The following is a 16435-nucleotide window of genomic DNA, read 5'->3' as shown; positions in this document are numbered from 1 at the left end:
GTGTCTTTACATCATCGTCCCTCTATGCATGTTTCTGTGTCCAAATTTCTTTTTTTTTAAATAAGGACACCGGTCCTACTGGATTAGGGCCCACCCGAATGACCTCATTTTAAATTAATTACCTCTGTAAAGCTCTTACCTCTATAAAAGGTCATATTCTGAGGTACTGGGAGTTAGGATTTCAACATATAAATTGGGGATGAATTGGGGGAAGAGGACACAATTTGGCCCATAACAAAATTCATATTGCAAATAGTTTTGTTCATAATTTTTAAGTTCTGTGCCAACTTTATGTCAGATGTGACCAGCTCTGCCACTGACCTTGAATTATTACCTAATATTACCTTTATTACAGAAATCTTTTAGGACCCTTGCTCACTTAACCAAGCTCACATAAACTGCAAAACATCACAAGATGCTGAAAGACCACTGATAAATGATGCCAGAGCTATACAACCCCCACCTCATGGTACCTTGACCATCAGACAGTGCCAATATGTAACAACTTGATGGCACTACTAATTTCTTTATTACATAAAGTAAAACTCCAATTCGTTCTTTGTTACATTTTAAATAAATACATGCTGTTTATACATTATAAATAAATAAGAATTTTCTCTTTTTCCAGTGTGCCAATGTGTTGTCTTCTAGATGTGATCATGCCACTTGGGAGACCTCTGTTCGGGACCACTCTCTAGAGAAACTCTCTGCAGATTTTCAAATCCAGAAAGTCGTTTGTAAGAGGGTCTTTGGCTGTGAAATAGAATGTGAAATCATGTTGCAGTCAAACCCAACCCAAAAGGCTCACAGACTTTATGATTCTCACTTTCCTTTTCCATCGTCTCGATACACAGGTATTTAATTGTTCCCTGAGGTTGAAGGCAGTGGACTGAGAATTAGGCTCCAGCAGCACTTTATCAGCTCTCTGGATAATGCTATTCCATCCATATAGTTAGGAGTGTTTGTTGAAAATATCATTCGGAACATATCAGCATTGCCTGAGTCATGGTTTGATTGAACTTGTAGAATAATGTAATAGGAACTGTGTTCTCCACAAAAGTCACAAGGTGATAATGACAACAGGGGCTGGGATTAAAAAAAAAAAAAAAGCCAAATATTCTGTCCAATTCAATAAGGTAGAGAGACAGGTTAATGCATTCAGTGCTGCAGGCATTGCCTCAGTAGAAGGAATAGCAATGCTACCTGTTTCCTAAAAAACTGTGGGGGTAAAATTCCTTATTGTTTATAGGGAAGTTAGCCAAGTATATTCTAGCTCTGGGGGCCAAAAGGAGCCCAAAAAAGAGAGCAACAATGCAGTGGCCAAATAATGTATTCCGAGGATGTCAAGGGCCTGCCAAAGGAAAGGAGCCCTCTTCAGGAGAGCAAGAGGAAACCCCACGCCGTGGTCCCTTGCAATTCTAAGTGCTGGCCAAGCTGCCCAAATGCAAAAACAGCAGGAAAAGTCAATTAAGTGAAGATTTATTTCATGTTTTTCATCTCCAAAGTGAATTCTAAACTGGCACAAAGTAATTACTTTCTACAATTCTGGGGAGAGAGAAAATAGCACGGGTGGGCATTACAACTGTACCTCATTGTGGCACAAGAGTAGAACAGGCTAAAGCCTTGGTCCTCTGGGGCTGAGTGGTACTTAGCTCTTATGCTGCCCCACCTCACTGACCTAATCCCCAAGCACAACATGCTGCTGTATGTCGCTATGATTTTTATTGATGAACGAGGAATAAACTCATGTCTCTACGAAACATAAACAGTCACACTCAAGGCACTTTGATTACTTCCTCTCTTGCATTGCACATATTTCTATAATGATGCATATCTTATTACATCATGATATATATATATATATATATATATGTGTGTGTGTGTGTGTGTGTGTGTATATATATATATATATATATATATATATATATATATATATATATTTTTTTTTATTTTATTTTATTTTTTTTTTTAATGCCAGCCTCCCTTTCTGGACTATAATGTCCTTAAGATCAGGAACCATGTCTAATCTTTGTGTTTCTAATGCCAACACAGATCTTGACACTTAATAGGTACTTTATAAATGTTTTGGTGATCCGGTCTTCTGTTGAAAATGCTCAATAGTCTGTAGTGTTGGTATACACGTGGATTCCCTTTCATGGACCCATCACAATAAGCCTCTAAATTTGTTACCAGTGTAGGTATTCTCATTTTAAAGATGTGAAATGTGTCCTCAGAGGAGATAAGTGGCTTGCCTAAAATGACACAGCTTTTTAGCATCAGAAGCAGGACTTCCACCCAGAGTTTCTGATGCCAAAATTCGCCGGTGCTTCTTCAATACCCTACAGCAATTCTATGCCTTCTACTTGGAGGTATTCGTGCCCTCCAAGGGAGCCAGGAGCAAAGTTCTGGGTCTGTAAATGAGGAGACCAGGACCTGTGAGTTCTTTTCTTATACTGATAGAATACCTGAAACGGTAGTCACGTAGTCCATACAATGATTTAATGAATAAATGAATGAACAAACTGCCAGGCTTCAAGGCATAGACAGTAATTCTCAAACAGCTTAGCAATGGCCTTTGGTGTGGATCTAAAATGTATAGAGCAGGCCTGAATGCCTTTAGGACCGATTCTGAGAGAAACTATATGTGGGGTAAATGAGTTCTCATTGAAATTGAGAATGTTGCCCCACAAAGTGTTCATTGCATTAATTCCATTTATGGTTGTCACCTTTTCCTGGAGTTTTCTCAAGAAGCTGTAAAAAGTATAGGCACGAGCCCCTGTCGGTCCAGTGACCACACTTATGCAGTTCCCTGATGGTTCTGGACAGATTCGGGTGGTATATAGAGAGATCCCAAGGAGAGAGGCCTCGGAGACAGAAGCACCTGGGATCGAATCCTGGTTCCTCTCTCACTGCCTGCCTCATGCTGAGCATATTCCTTAACCTCGACCCACCCCAGAGCCGCCTCTGTGAAGCTAAGGTGGATGCAAGTGTCTACTCCTCAAGATTTCTGTGAGAATTGAATGGGGTAAACCTTAGGCAATAACTCAACCAGTGTTTCTCAACTTGGAGTCCTAGGGCCTCGGAGGGTCTTCAGATTTTCCAAAATCCAAAAATTCTATGAGGATGTAATTTTGTGCTGTTATGTTGATGATAATCTAAATATGACCATGAATGCAAACACAGGTCCGTGTCATCTGGATGAATCTGAGGTTCCAATGGCTGTCTATGCATTTGTGTTCTCAAGCAGGTGGACACCCAGCCAAGGACAAAGGATGTAGCCACACATTGTGCAAAACTTTTGTAGCAATTTGAACATAGAAAAGTGATAGGATAATTGAGTCATTTCATGGCACATGACGGTTTAAAAGCTAAACCATCTAAGTGCCTGTGCTATAGCAGTCAAGTGCTGTATTTATGTTGCCAATTAAATACAGAATAAGCATTTGTTTATTAAAGAATACTTTTTTTTTGCAGTGTGGGGATTTTGCATTCTAAAGTTTCAAAACTGACCAACCCCTTTGTAGTTTAAAATGATTTTATTGTAAAAATTACAAAATAGTGATAATGAAAATGACTACAATTTAAATGGTTGGTAATGATTAAAATAAAGAGAAAACAATCATGAGTAAAACAGTTGTGCCAACACATCTTTCTACTACTACATCCAGCTTTGGCAATTTAAGTTTAATCAATATCTGCTCTTTAATGTCATTAATTTTAAAATTTTGGTTGTAGTTTCGTTTACATTTAATTTGTAACTTTTTTGTTTTTATGATTGTAAAATACACATATTATCTAGTTTTATTTTTTTTATCTATTTAAGGGATTTTATAATTAAAAAGTGATATAAGGTAATATTCGAAGTCTGCAAGAATTTATTTCCTTTCAGAGAGATCTGCATATACCCTGATTACTCAAGTCAGACATTGAACCAGCTGGCTCTTCCTGGTCAAACATCCTCTGATATGGAAACCAATGACTGCAGAGTGAGGGTGGGATTGGTATCAGGAAATGATGTTGTACCTCGGTTCTTACCTTCCTGAAGAAAAGACTTCAATCGAGAGACGGTTTGTGCAGCAAGAACAGCAGAAGTTTATTAGTAAAAGAGAGTGCACTCTGAGACCTGCTTGGCAACGGGCTGGCCCAAGACAGGGAAGGGGCCTCGCTTTATATTGTATGAAGGATGTTATTTCTATGGGTAGAATTGCCTCCCTTTCTGCCTTCTCTTATCTCTCTTTCTCTCCCTGAAGTGCCTAGTCCTCTGGCATTTAGCAATGCATTTCTTTGATTTAGGGGCATGTGCAAACACATCCCCTTGGTTTGGGGCCATGTGTAAATACATCCCTTAGGGGTATGTGTAAACCTGGAATCCTGTTGGGCTGGTAAGGTATTGATGGTCCTGACAAACAGGATGTGTTCCTCCCTTTTCTGACTTTTAACAACATATTTCTTTGATTCAGAGGTATGTGTAAACCTGAAATCCTGCTGGGAAGCTGCAAAGGGGCTTTACCCAGTAGGAGCTGCAGCAAGGGGCTTTCTAACTGGGGCTATTTCCCCTGCTCCCACTCAGTTCTATCTATCTACCTGCCCTATCAGGACAAAGGGGAACCATAGGGTGACCTTAGATCATCGTAAGACTTTTCATTATAATTATTATTTTATTTTTCTCTCTCCTTTCCTACAAGGAGAAAGAAAAGACAGCAGAGACATTCTAGATGATCAAGAATGAAACGCTACGTATCATGCAAATTTAAAACTATAAAAGGAAGCATCTGCTTGGCATAGCTGTATGTCATCATTCAGAAACCAGTAAGAAAAGAGCTGGTAGATACCACATAGTCAAATAAGGACTGTCTTGTCTGTAAGGATTCATCACAAAGCTGCTCTTAATATTTGTGACATACAAAGTCCACACACCTGAGCATATTAACCCAGCAGTTTTGTTGGAGGAAACCAGCTGAGAAGAGTCTCTCAGTGACCAATATCAGGTACTGATTTCTTCAAGCCTCCACAATGACAAAGATGTTTATTTTAAAAGACCCAGAGAGGGTGGGAAAGGGACGACTTTTTAAGTGTGTAGTTTTTATTCTTAGGTTGGCATCCTCTTTGCCTCCGTCAATGAGCAGCATATCCTCCTTTCATTTAAATCCCCTGCTTTGGTGATCATACTATTCCCGACAGAGGGGGCAGAAGTGACAGTACAAGTGTGGCAGAATCTCCACTTCTGTAACCCAGATGCTAGGTTAAAATTTGGTCGATTCATGTAAAAATAGGTTTCCAAATTGTGGAGTCAGACAGAAATGCCACCAGTGGATGGTTAGGTTAGACTGTTTGGGCCAAGCTAAGGGACTAAGTCACCTAGAAGTTCATATTGTCTTGGACTAGCCCCCGAGTGTCCTGCTGGTGGTGTCTTATCTCACACGTATTTTCCTCCCTTTAATTGTAGCACGAATGGACCTTCTCAAGTAAGTGAAGTATCATAGACCAAAGGAAAGCATTTAAAGACCTCAAACAGCTGTGGACGAAAAAGGGCCCACAAACTAAACCTGACAAGCTCAGGGGAGGCCACACAGTAAGCCCTACAAACTCAGAGAATGAAATTAACCACATACGACAGTTTGAACATAAAAATTCCTAACTAAAAGTGAGTCCTGGGTGATAGTCATATTCTTGGCCTGTAGCTTCTCTGACAAAGGTCAACTTTTACCTTAAGTGACCCTGTCTGTTGTCTTTTGCATCTAAGATAACATACCCTTGGAATGTCAGAGTAATCCCTTTGTCCAGACCCCTCAGGGCACAACCCACCACACCAGAGCACCAGACTACAGAACCCCCTCACTATTATCTTGTTCCCCAAATACCATCTCTATGTGCTGTAAATGTTAATCATTAACTATCCTGTGCACACCAATGTAAAAGAAGTGTCTCTCCATTTTACTTTTTATCCAATCCCAGAGATTTCCCCACTCTGCTTTCTCCCACCACCTTTATCTACCACCAATGGAATTTGTGTAAACCTCCTTACATCTCCTCCTTTGATTCTAATGTATAAAATAAGATGCTAAACTGCCATTCTCCAGAGCATTTTCTTAATCCGTTAAGTTTGCCTCTCAGCAATTGTCGTCAGCTTGGCTCAAATAAACTCATAAAACTTCTCTACTGGTTTGGACATTTCTTACGTCAACACAGCAAATACACAGGATGTCCACAGATGCTTAGTGGGAAAACTTGGCCCAATAAACCATGATAGTGACTCACAACAGCAATCTGTGTCTCTTTCTCAAACATTTGAACTCAAGGTTTAGGTTAAGAGTCAGCTGTGGTAGATGTAACTAGAAGCATAAAGACAAAGGAAATAATGACAGCTTTATTTTTTGAACAGTTACTGGGTCCCAGGAAATCCTCTAAACACGTTATACCCCTTATCTCATTTAGTTTTACAACAAGTCTCTGAGGTCGATACAATTAGTACTCCCATTTTTCAGACAAGAAAACTGAGACCAGGCTGGTCCGGTGGCTCAGGTGATTGGAACGCTGTGCTCCTAACACCAAGGTCGCCGGTTGTATTCCCACATGGCCAGTGAGCTGCTCTACAGCTAAGATTGTGAACAATGGCTCTCCCTGGAGCTGGGCTGCCGTGAGCAGCCGGTTGGCGAGAGCTGCCATGAGCTGCTATGAACAGCCAACCGATGACTGGAGACTAACTACCTCAGCCAGGGGGAGAGCAAGGCTCATAATACCAGAATGGTCCAGGGAGCTGTGTCCTACACAACTAGGCTGAGAAACAATGGTTTGAACAAGAGTGGGGGTTGAACAGGGGTGAGGCAGAAGAAAGGGAGGGAAAAAAAAACTGAGGCCAAGAAAGATTAGGTAAAGTGTCCAAGGTCATACAAATAATAAGCCAGAATTCTAACTTAAGCAGCCTCTATTCCAGGATTCTAGCTATATCACTCTGCTCTAAGTACAGAGAGAATCACCGAGTCCCGATAAGAGTAAGGCACTAGAGGAAGAAACTGTGAACTCCTGCATCTGGGCAAGCCATGAGGCAGCCTCATCACACACTCTATGCTCCCAGGCCGTATCCCAGTTCCTGGGATGCTTAGCTGTACAGCAATGGTTCCTCACATGTATTCTGGTTGTGCAACTTTTCCTGGGTTCCCACGAAGTCTGCCCTCTTATTTCCAAAAATATCCTGTAATAAGCCCTCTCTATTGCTTCGGTTAAATTGAGGGGTCTCTCTTGCCTCTAGAAAACCTAACTCAGAAGTAAACTTGGAACTATTATCTAGCAGAGGTTCTCAAACTTCAGTGTGTATCAGAATCACCAGGAAGGTGAGTTAACCCAGACTACAGAGCTCAACCTTCTGAGTTACTGACTCACAGGGCCTGCAATGAGGGCCGAGAATTTGCACTGGTAACAAGCTCCCTGGTGATGCTGGTGCTGAAGATCTAGAGCCTCACCCCTCACAATGCAAAGAGCAGCAGAAGCTGCCTCACCTGGGAAATTAGAAATGAGACTCAGGGCCCTCACAGGCCTCCTGAACCAGAATCTGCATTTTAACAAGACGCCCAGGTGCTTTCTGTGCTCGCTGAAGTTGGAGAAGCACTGCTGGAGCTGTCAGTGGTTCTGAGCCGCCGCACATCGGAAATACCAGGAAGCTTTAATAAAAACACTGATGGCTGGTCCACACCCAGAGATGCTGATTTTGGTGCCAGGTCCCTTCCCCAGAGATGCTAAGTTAGCAGGTTGGAGTGTGGCCAGGGCATGGGAATTTTTAAACTCGGTCCCTGCCATTCTAATGTGCTGCCAAAGTTGTGAACCACTGATTGTGCCAGAGGTGCTGACTTGGGCTAATTGTTTTGTGCTGGTCTCAGTCTATCAATAACTAATGTTGCGGCTGGACCAGCCCTTGCGATTCTTATTATGATTGTAAGATGCCCTTCAACAAGAACCTTCAGGAAATTTTGAGAAGATGCAAGTTTACTTCCAAGACCTGAAGCATCTGTGGCCACAGAGCAAGGTGGCAGGGAGAGAGAGTGTGCATGCTCCCTCAGGTGCTGCTTTTATTGGGGTCAAGAGCGATGGCCTAGGGTTTCAAGAGCTCACTCTTTACTGGTGAATTTAAAATGCAAGAAGAGAGAACAGACTCCTAGCTCAAAGGGTGAGTTACTGAAATCAACCGAAATCTCTAAAACAATGGAGCCTCAGCCGGGGAGGTGGCCTGGCTTTTTATCTAGTCAAGTAGCTGGCAATGTGTTTATTCAAGATAGCCATCTTTGAAGTGGATGCCTCCTTGAAATGGATGCCTCAGCAATCAAAATTTCATTCAGGCACCTGCATTGCAAAAAGAAAAAGAAAAATACGTCAGGGCTTACTACACTGATCCATTGGCATTTTCTTTTGTCCTGTACTCCCAAAGGATGTACTTCTAGAAGGAAAAAGAGTGGTCACTATAACATTTATAGGAATGACAGAAGAGGAGAAAAAGTGGAAATATGTCTGAAATCTCCATTCTGGCCAAGACAGGGCTTCAAGTTGTGAAGGACTGGAGAATTAAATGAGACCAACAAAACAAAGTTATTTCTAAACCCAGGAAATATTACTGCAGCACTGATCTGCTGACCCAGCAGAGGAGTGCGATACAAAAATATACTCTTCCCAAATGAGTACTCATTCTCAAAATGAAGTGTTTCACTACTGCCTCCTTTCCCTCTAAAGTACTTTTTCTTCCCTGCCTTTTTGTGTATATGTGTGTAGTTTTGATTTTTAATAATGCATGTGATTTTACACAAGTTATTCCAATTCTCTGTACCTCAAGTTTCTCAACTGAAAATCAAGACTGATCCTTACCTCATAGAGTGTGAAGATTGAGTTGGATTCATGAGGTACCCAGTATATCCCCAGCCATAGAGTGAAAGCACAGGAAATGGTCTACCTGGGAGAACTCAATTAGGAACTTTAATGATTAGGTAGCTAATGACGTGTAATACTCTCCTGAGCACCTGCTAATCTCACTTTAAGAAGGAGAGTGTGTCAGGTCTTCTACAGGAAGTCATAGACACTACAGCAAGCAAGGCTGGAAGCAAGGCTCCATCCATACCAAGGAGGCTGGTCAGCTCGAAAGCCAAGCACTGAAATCGTGAATCAGAAAAATTCGAAGGCCTATAGAATGGGCAGCAGGCAGCTCTCTAAATCTCTCTATAGTCGGGGTTCAGGATGTGAACCCACTCAGAAAGGCTAGGGTGCAGCATTTCAAGAATTGTTTTCATCACTAGGAAAGTGAAGTAGGTTGTGAGAAGGCAAACATTTCTACAAAATCTCTTGAGAGATCATTTTGACATCAGAAATATAGAGGGTGAGGGGTTAGAGTGAAAAGTAAAACACCTCTTTCAAGCTTGCTTCCTCCCAGCTTCTCCCATATCCTTCTTTTGCTGGGCTCTTGGACGCGTGGCATTTAAGGTTTATCTTCGAATGCAAGTTTTGTAATGCCTCTGAAGATATCCCAACTTGGAGTCAATATACTTTTTATATTAATGAGATCCTGCAGTAAAGCTGTCTTTAACTAGTTATTTAAAAGACACTGCAGTACCTTACCCTCAGACATTAAATAAGTGTAGCCAATAAGCTGAAAATTGACAGCTAAAAGGATTGACAGGACACAAGGGAATAATGTGTCACTCACTTAGGAATTTGTTTTTCCAATGGCTAGATGACCATAGCCTAGAGGAGGTCAAATGGCTTAATTATTATCAGGAAGGCAGGAATTTCCAACTCTTGGAATGTGCAGCAGTAAACAAAGTTCTTCCTAAATTTTATTCTGTTTTCCCTCTTTCTATCCCAGTTTATTGAAGTCAAGCAGAGCATTAAGACTGAGAGACCCTTGGGTGTGCCACCTGGCAGAGTGCCAACTAGCAGAGACCTAGTGTGGATTTGTAAAAATGCCATTTCTTCTGGCCAGATATAGCCCTTGTCCTGGTTCTAACATCCCGCTTGGTCGAGTGGATCCTGGACTGGATTCTGGTGACACTCACACTTTGGGAATACCTGCTGAACCTACACAACCTTAGGCAGGGCCCCACCTCCCATCCGGCACTTGACTTTGGAGAGGAAGCGCTCATGCAGAAGGGACCAGATTATCTCTGTCCACTCTCAAAGGGAAGGAACATTCCCAAAGTCAAGTTCTTATTTACTATTCACCCACAATGCAAGTCCCAGGGTGCCCTGAGTGTTAGTTAGCAAAAGTCTCCTCATACCCAGAAATTGCCCACCAAGAGACACTTGCTTTTCTCCAATCTAAGAGTTACCTGTTGGTGAGTGGAGTAGGAAATAGAGGAAATAGTATCAGAATCTGGGATGATTTTCTGCATACCCACCTAGAGTCTATGATATGTGACCCCCTCCCCCCACCCACCATAGAAACATGTACTCTCCCACTCCCTCACCCCATTGCTTTCAAATTCCTATGTAATGGGATAATGGTAAAGGAGTACATACAAATGAAGAAGATCAGAGCAGAAAATAACGTTTGGAAATCACAGATAGCCCGTTACGTTAAAACACTGGAATGTTTGAATGGTGTCTATCCCTGTCCCAAACCGTTTCGGCTATTTAATGCCATGCTTTCTTATTGTGTGTTCCTCGGACTAGCTGCGTAGGAATCACTTGGGGCACATGTTAAAATACATCCCAGGCCTACTCAGTCAGAATTACTGTGAGCAGAACTGGAAATCTACATTTTTTAACAAGGTCCCCTGGTGACTTTTATGTATTCTAAAGTTTGTGAATGACTAATCTGCCAGAACAGGTAGCATATATAGTGAATACTTACTCATCCAATTTTTCTGTTTATGACTTCTTTCACATTTAGAGAGTGGAGAGTGAGTCCCCAATGTCATTTACACCAATATCTATTAGCCTAAACCTAGTATAGCATAGTTCTACTTCTCTATAAGCACAGAACAGCCCTCTAACTTTCAATGGCCATAAGTAACAAGTTATAAGCTTTTGCTAAGCGGCTCCCATTGAACTTACAGGCACCAAGCATCCAGTTCTGAAACTGCCCTAAAACTAATCATATCTCAAGTTCATGCCTTGTTATCTTATTTGTAGCCACAGCTATTCTGTTTCCAACTCTTGAGATGGTGCTGTGAAGAAACTCTTTGTTGGAAAGAAGACTAAAGAAGCAGATGGAGTTGAAGGGGAAACAGAGTGGGTCAAATTGTCTCCCGGAACATGGAAGTCCATTACTGACAACATTCAGAACCTCCTTTGTGGTGTTCATAGGGTGCTGTATAAAGTTAGAGGGTCCTGAGGGCTTTGGGTCAGACAGAAAGGACCACTTAGAGTGAAGTATCAGGGTGGATTATTTTCCTACTACTGCTGTAGTATATTACCACATGCCGAATTTCCTTCCTATCACCCTTTTAACACTTACACTTTGTTTCAAATATGAATGAAAGGAAATCAACTATATGTACAATTGGAAGAAAACTGACCTCCTTGTCATTATTTTCTGAATTTAATTTTATACATATACAACACAAAGAGACATGTTGGGGCATTACTTTTTATTCATTTATGAAAAATTTTACAAAACTTTTGCATGTAGTTTAGCACCTATTATAAAGAAACTTACAATGTCATGGAGTTACTAAACATCAAAATATAAATTGAAGGGAAGAGAAAGTATTTAAAAAATTGCTTCAAGAGAAAAACAAGCGGTCATTCTGAAGTTCAAAGTCAGAGGAATTGCTGAGAAATAGTAAGAATGCCACTAGGAACAATGGATGGAGTATACCGTATACTGGAGAAATTGGATTCTTGTTCTACCACCTGCAGTTCTGCTGGAGCAGATTTTTTTTGTCTCTCCTAAGTGAAACAGATTTCAGCAAGTGCCTGTATTTCTGTGGTAGACACCGGTACAGAATCACCCATGACCTCAAGTTGCCATTGCATGCCTCTGCCCCAGAAAGATGTCTACTAATGACTGTTCCTTACTTCTATATTGTGAGTGTATTTTAAATTATAAGAATAATAAATGTTCGATGTGTCTTTCCCAAATTCAAACCATAAAGAAATGTGTGAAGAGTGAGAGTTATAGGGGAGGAAGAAACTTTCCTTTAGCCACCTGTCTAGGTTTTTTTCAGCTGGTCTAATAATCAAATAGACATGCAACAGATTTACAAGAGAAAATGACCAAATTTAATTACATACATACGTATGGAAGCCCCACATACATGAGTGATTCAGAGACAGAAAGAGAAAAAGATGCATAATTGGCATATTGAGCTAAGTTTGAGGTAAGGCACCTTGGGATTTCACAGGAGACGAAGGACATTCACAGGACGATAAGAAGAGCAAATGTTCAGTAATTAGAAGTTTTCCCTGCCCTATAGATCGGTCATAAAAAGTTATTTCTAGTGATAACTCATTACGGGCAAGGCCCCTAATTTACATTCTTTAAGGGAGAGGTAAAACTTTCCCAGGAGCCTCCAGGGTCTTGATTGCCATCAGCTCTAAATAATTTACATGCCAAAGTGGCACATTTTGGGAAAACCTGTTCTGAGCCACTTCAGTCCCATCTTTGAAACTTCCTGAGAAGTTTCCTATTCCAGAAGTTGGTTGATAGATGGTTCCATATCGCATTAAATCAGTCTCAGTCTGGAGAACAGGTCAACTCGGTTAAACAGTTGTCTCATTTCAGGAGGCAGTGATGCAGGTGGGTTCCCAAAGTTAGGCCTCTGGTGCAAGCAATTCGGTATTTAATAAGAGGCATCTCTGTGGAAGGAAAAGGGGGCAGGGAAAGGGTAATAATTGGAGCAAACTGCAATCCTGGTTTCTGGTTCTGAAGGCAGGCAATTGAGAAGATTTCTAGATGTCTGGGTCGAAGCATCTTTAGATAAGGTGAAGGCAAGGAATGACAACCTGACAGCTTTTCCTGGTCTGCAGTTTGAATGTCTCTAGTGATCTTTCTGAAACAGGCACAAAGATTTCCCATACATGAGCTGTTGTGGTGATTTCTCTAAAGTTTATATCAAGTTGTCCTCCAAGGCTTTGGGAAAAGACCAGTTTTAGTTCTCAGTGATTCCAAGTCAAAAGATGGGAGAAAAAATGGAATTGTTAGTTTGGGGAGTCATCAACAGATATTGGAGGGAACTAGAAGAATTCATAATCCAGTCCAGTTTACAGGTAGAAACAAAACCTCAAAAGACAATTGGTAGTTATCCTCGTGCAGACCCACCCTTTGGAATGACGCCCCTGATGTGGGCTCTGCACCTGATCACCCTGCACTTGCTTCTCACCAGCTCTGAGGCCCTTGCAAATGTCTTCCTGAAGAGCCATTCCACCTCAGGAGCTTTTCCTGGGAGAACTGTGATGAAGGGAAAGACCCTGTGGTGATCAAAAGTCTGAGTGTGCAACCTAACCCCATTGCCAATCCTGGGAGTTGTCTGTCGGTGTCCAGACCCAGAGGAGTGTCACGCTAAGCCTCCTCAGAAGGCAGAATTAACCATGCAGGAGGAGGTGGCTGGTTTCTCGGTCAAAGTCCCATATGTGGGGCAAATTGGTAGCTGTATCTATGAAGACATCTGTGATATACATGACATTTTCATTCCCCTTCAAGAGTCCTGCCCAGAACCTCAGCACACCTATGGGCTTTCCTGCAATGTCCCTTCAAAGAAGGCATCTACTCATTGCCCAAGAATGATATCACCCTGCCCAACCTGGAGCTGCCTGGCTGGCTCAATACCAGGAATTACTGCATCCAGGCCATCCTAAGCAGTGGTAAGAAATGTCTGGGCTGGTTCAAAAGCAATGTCTCACTAAAGGGCATCAGCTACAGCAGAATAAAGGGGTGTGAGGAAGGTATCCCTCTTCCTCTGTCTTATGTTTGCAAAGGCCAAATTCCAATTCTCTGTTCCTCTTCAATCCCCTTTCTTCAATGGTGCCACTAACCTCGCTGAGAATCATTTTGCGTCACATACGTTTTGGGCATGGGCAAGCAACCGTAATCTGAGGGAGGATGAGCTTGGCGGTTCTTGATAGCCCAGGGCATCGACTGGTCTGGACCCTTCATTTTCCTCCTCACCCTTACGGCTTTCTAAGATTTTTAACTCATTTCTAAATAGTCAAGGAATAGGACCAACTTGTTTTGTGACCCCAAGTTCAGACTGACCTATCTTGATCTCCTGAAGTACCTTTGTGATTTTCTCATTAAATTTTTTTGTCACTGACTTAAAACCAAAAAAAAAAAAAAAAAAAAAAAGGAACATAATGACAAAGATATATTACTGAAACATAATTTTTCTTTTTAAAATCACCCTCATTTATACCAAAGATAACCAAATGAAGACTAGTTTATTTGCAAAATAATTTACCAATAAACTTGACCTGTTATTTTCATAAATACAAGAATAACAATTGATCATATAGGTTCTTTTAAATCTGCTATACTGAAATTTTTCATAAGGAATCTCCAGATGAAACTTTAAAAGGCATCTTAAGGCCAGAAATGCCAAATCAAGAATTTGCCACCAGGCTTCACCAAGAATATCTTTAGATTTGGGTGAGTTCCTCTATTCTCAATATCCCCAAAATATCTTGAGGTCCCTGTACCTGCCAGGAAGTGACCTTCTTTACTCGCTTGGTAAGGCTGCTGGGAACCCTATAAATAAAGTACCAGGATGATATTTCCAAGGATTTTATTGGCTTCCATAACTCAATTTTAATTCCATAAGATCATATCTGAGCCTATGCGTGTTTCTCCCAAATATGACATTCCAGTAAAAGCCTTGGTAATATAACCAGTTTCCAATTGTGACCTGTTGCAAGAAGAACAGAATCTTATTGAACTTATCCAAATAAAAATATTACCGTGAAAATAAGAATACTCACTGCGAGTTTCTGAATTCTGGATGGATCAAGTAGGGAGAAAAAAAATAAATGTGTTCATTCTGCCTACAAAGGTATAATTTACCAAATTGCTGTAAGTCATAGTTTAAGAGAAAAATTCTCCTACATCTGGAAAAACAAAAAAATTAAGGAACCAACAATGTTTCAAACAAAAATTCATAAAAATTGTAACCATCCTCATCAGTTCATTTAGTCCCATGTAATTAAGACTTGTTCTGCTTAATCTAGTTTTTCCATTAGTTCTCTCAACCTTGCCTGATAATTGAGGGTGATAAGTAAGGTCAGTGCAATTCCAAGAAGTTTGCCAGGCTATCGATTAAGGCTTGTATGATTTGCTTGGTAAAATGGTGCATTGATCACTAAGACTTTGGAAGGTATACCCCAAGTGGGAAACACATTTTCTACCAGTTTCTTTGCCACTGTGAGGACATCAGCCCTGCAGCAGGGGAAGGCTTTAACCCATTCAGAAAACATACACACAACAATAAGAACATATTGATAACCCACACTAAGAGGCAGTTGAATGAAGTCCAGCTTAAATGTGCTACAGTGGATGGATGAAAAAAAAAAAAAAAGGGATTTGCCAGGGAGCTTTGAAGAAATAAGTGGCCATCTTGGGTTTCCCATAGCCCCGACTACTCATTTATGTTATAGCCATTGTTCACCCATGTCATGCGGGAGACCCTGCTCGCTGCGCCATTTGTCGTGCTGGGCGACCTGCGGGGTCTCTGCTCCCACTCCCCATACAAGAACGCAGGATATGGTGAGGCCAAAAAGGAACACCCACGGAGCCATAGGTAGGGGAGTCATACCACTATAGTCTCACTGGAGGCTGGATCCACACTGTCCGCAAACCGCCATCCACGCTTGCCAGCCCAGCCGCCATCTTCTTGCTAGCCCCATTCTCCTCTCTCTTCTCTCCCTGCTAGCATAGCCACAGCAGTTATATTAGTGGCCAATGGCTCACTGGTTACAGCTGACGGCCAACTAGCCACAGCTGATGGCCATGCAATCACAGTTGATGGCCATTTACTACCTGAGCCAGCACCCATCCATGTGAGGCCGAGAGCCTGGAAACTGCTTTTTGGGGTTCTGTCCCCACAACCCATCTCAGTTTCTCTGATTTAGAAGCAGACTAAATCAAGGTATAAGACCATTAGGATGGCACTGAGGGGTCATTTTTTGTAGGAGCAAAATGGACTTCATCCACATGTGCCATAATCTTTATTAGATTTTGTTGCTGCTGCCTTTGCATGAAATAGACGGAAGAGAGATTGAAAAGAGAAAATGACTAACTTTAATTACATACATACCTATGGGAACTTCTTGTGTATGTAGGGTTTCTACTCTCTCTTGTATGTGTTCACTTGGACATCAGGCGATTCTGTTACCAAAATTCTGTCATACCATATATTCAACATTTAGCCTACTTTTTCATTTACTATTTTAACAATCATTCCCCATGTCATTAATAAATTTTCATGAACATCATTTTTAATGACTATAATGGTTCTATATATGGAAA

At 41.3% G+C, this 16435-nt stretch overlaps 1 pseudogene; it reads left to right on the top strand.

Annotated features, from left to right (window-relative positions):
• Positions 1–13248: 13248 nt before the first annotated feature.
• LOC109455347 (ganglioside GM2 activator) lies at positions 13249–15471 on the top strand (annotated as a pseudogene).
• Positions 15472–16435: the final 964 nt, after the last annotated feature.

The sequence above is a fragment of the Rhinolophus sinicus genome, linkage group LG03, assembly GCF_036562045.2.
Source record: "Rhinolophus sinicus isolate RSC01 linkage group LG03, ASM3656204v1, whole genome shotgun sequence".
In the NCBI taxonomy this organism is placed as follows: Eukaryota; Metazoa; Chordata; class Mammalia; order Chiroptera; family Rhinolophidae; genus Rhinolophus; species Rhinolophus sinicus.
Note: the sequence above shows the minus strand (reverse complement) of the source record. Positions and strands in the feature narration are given on the sequence as shown.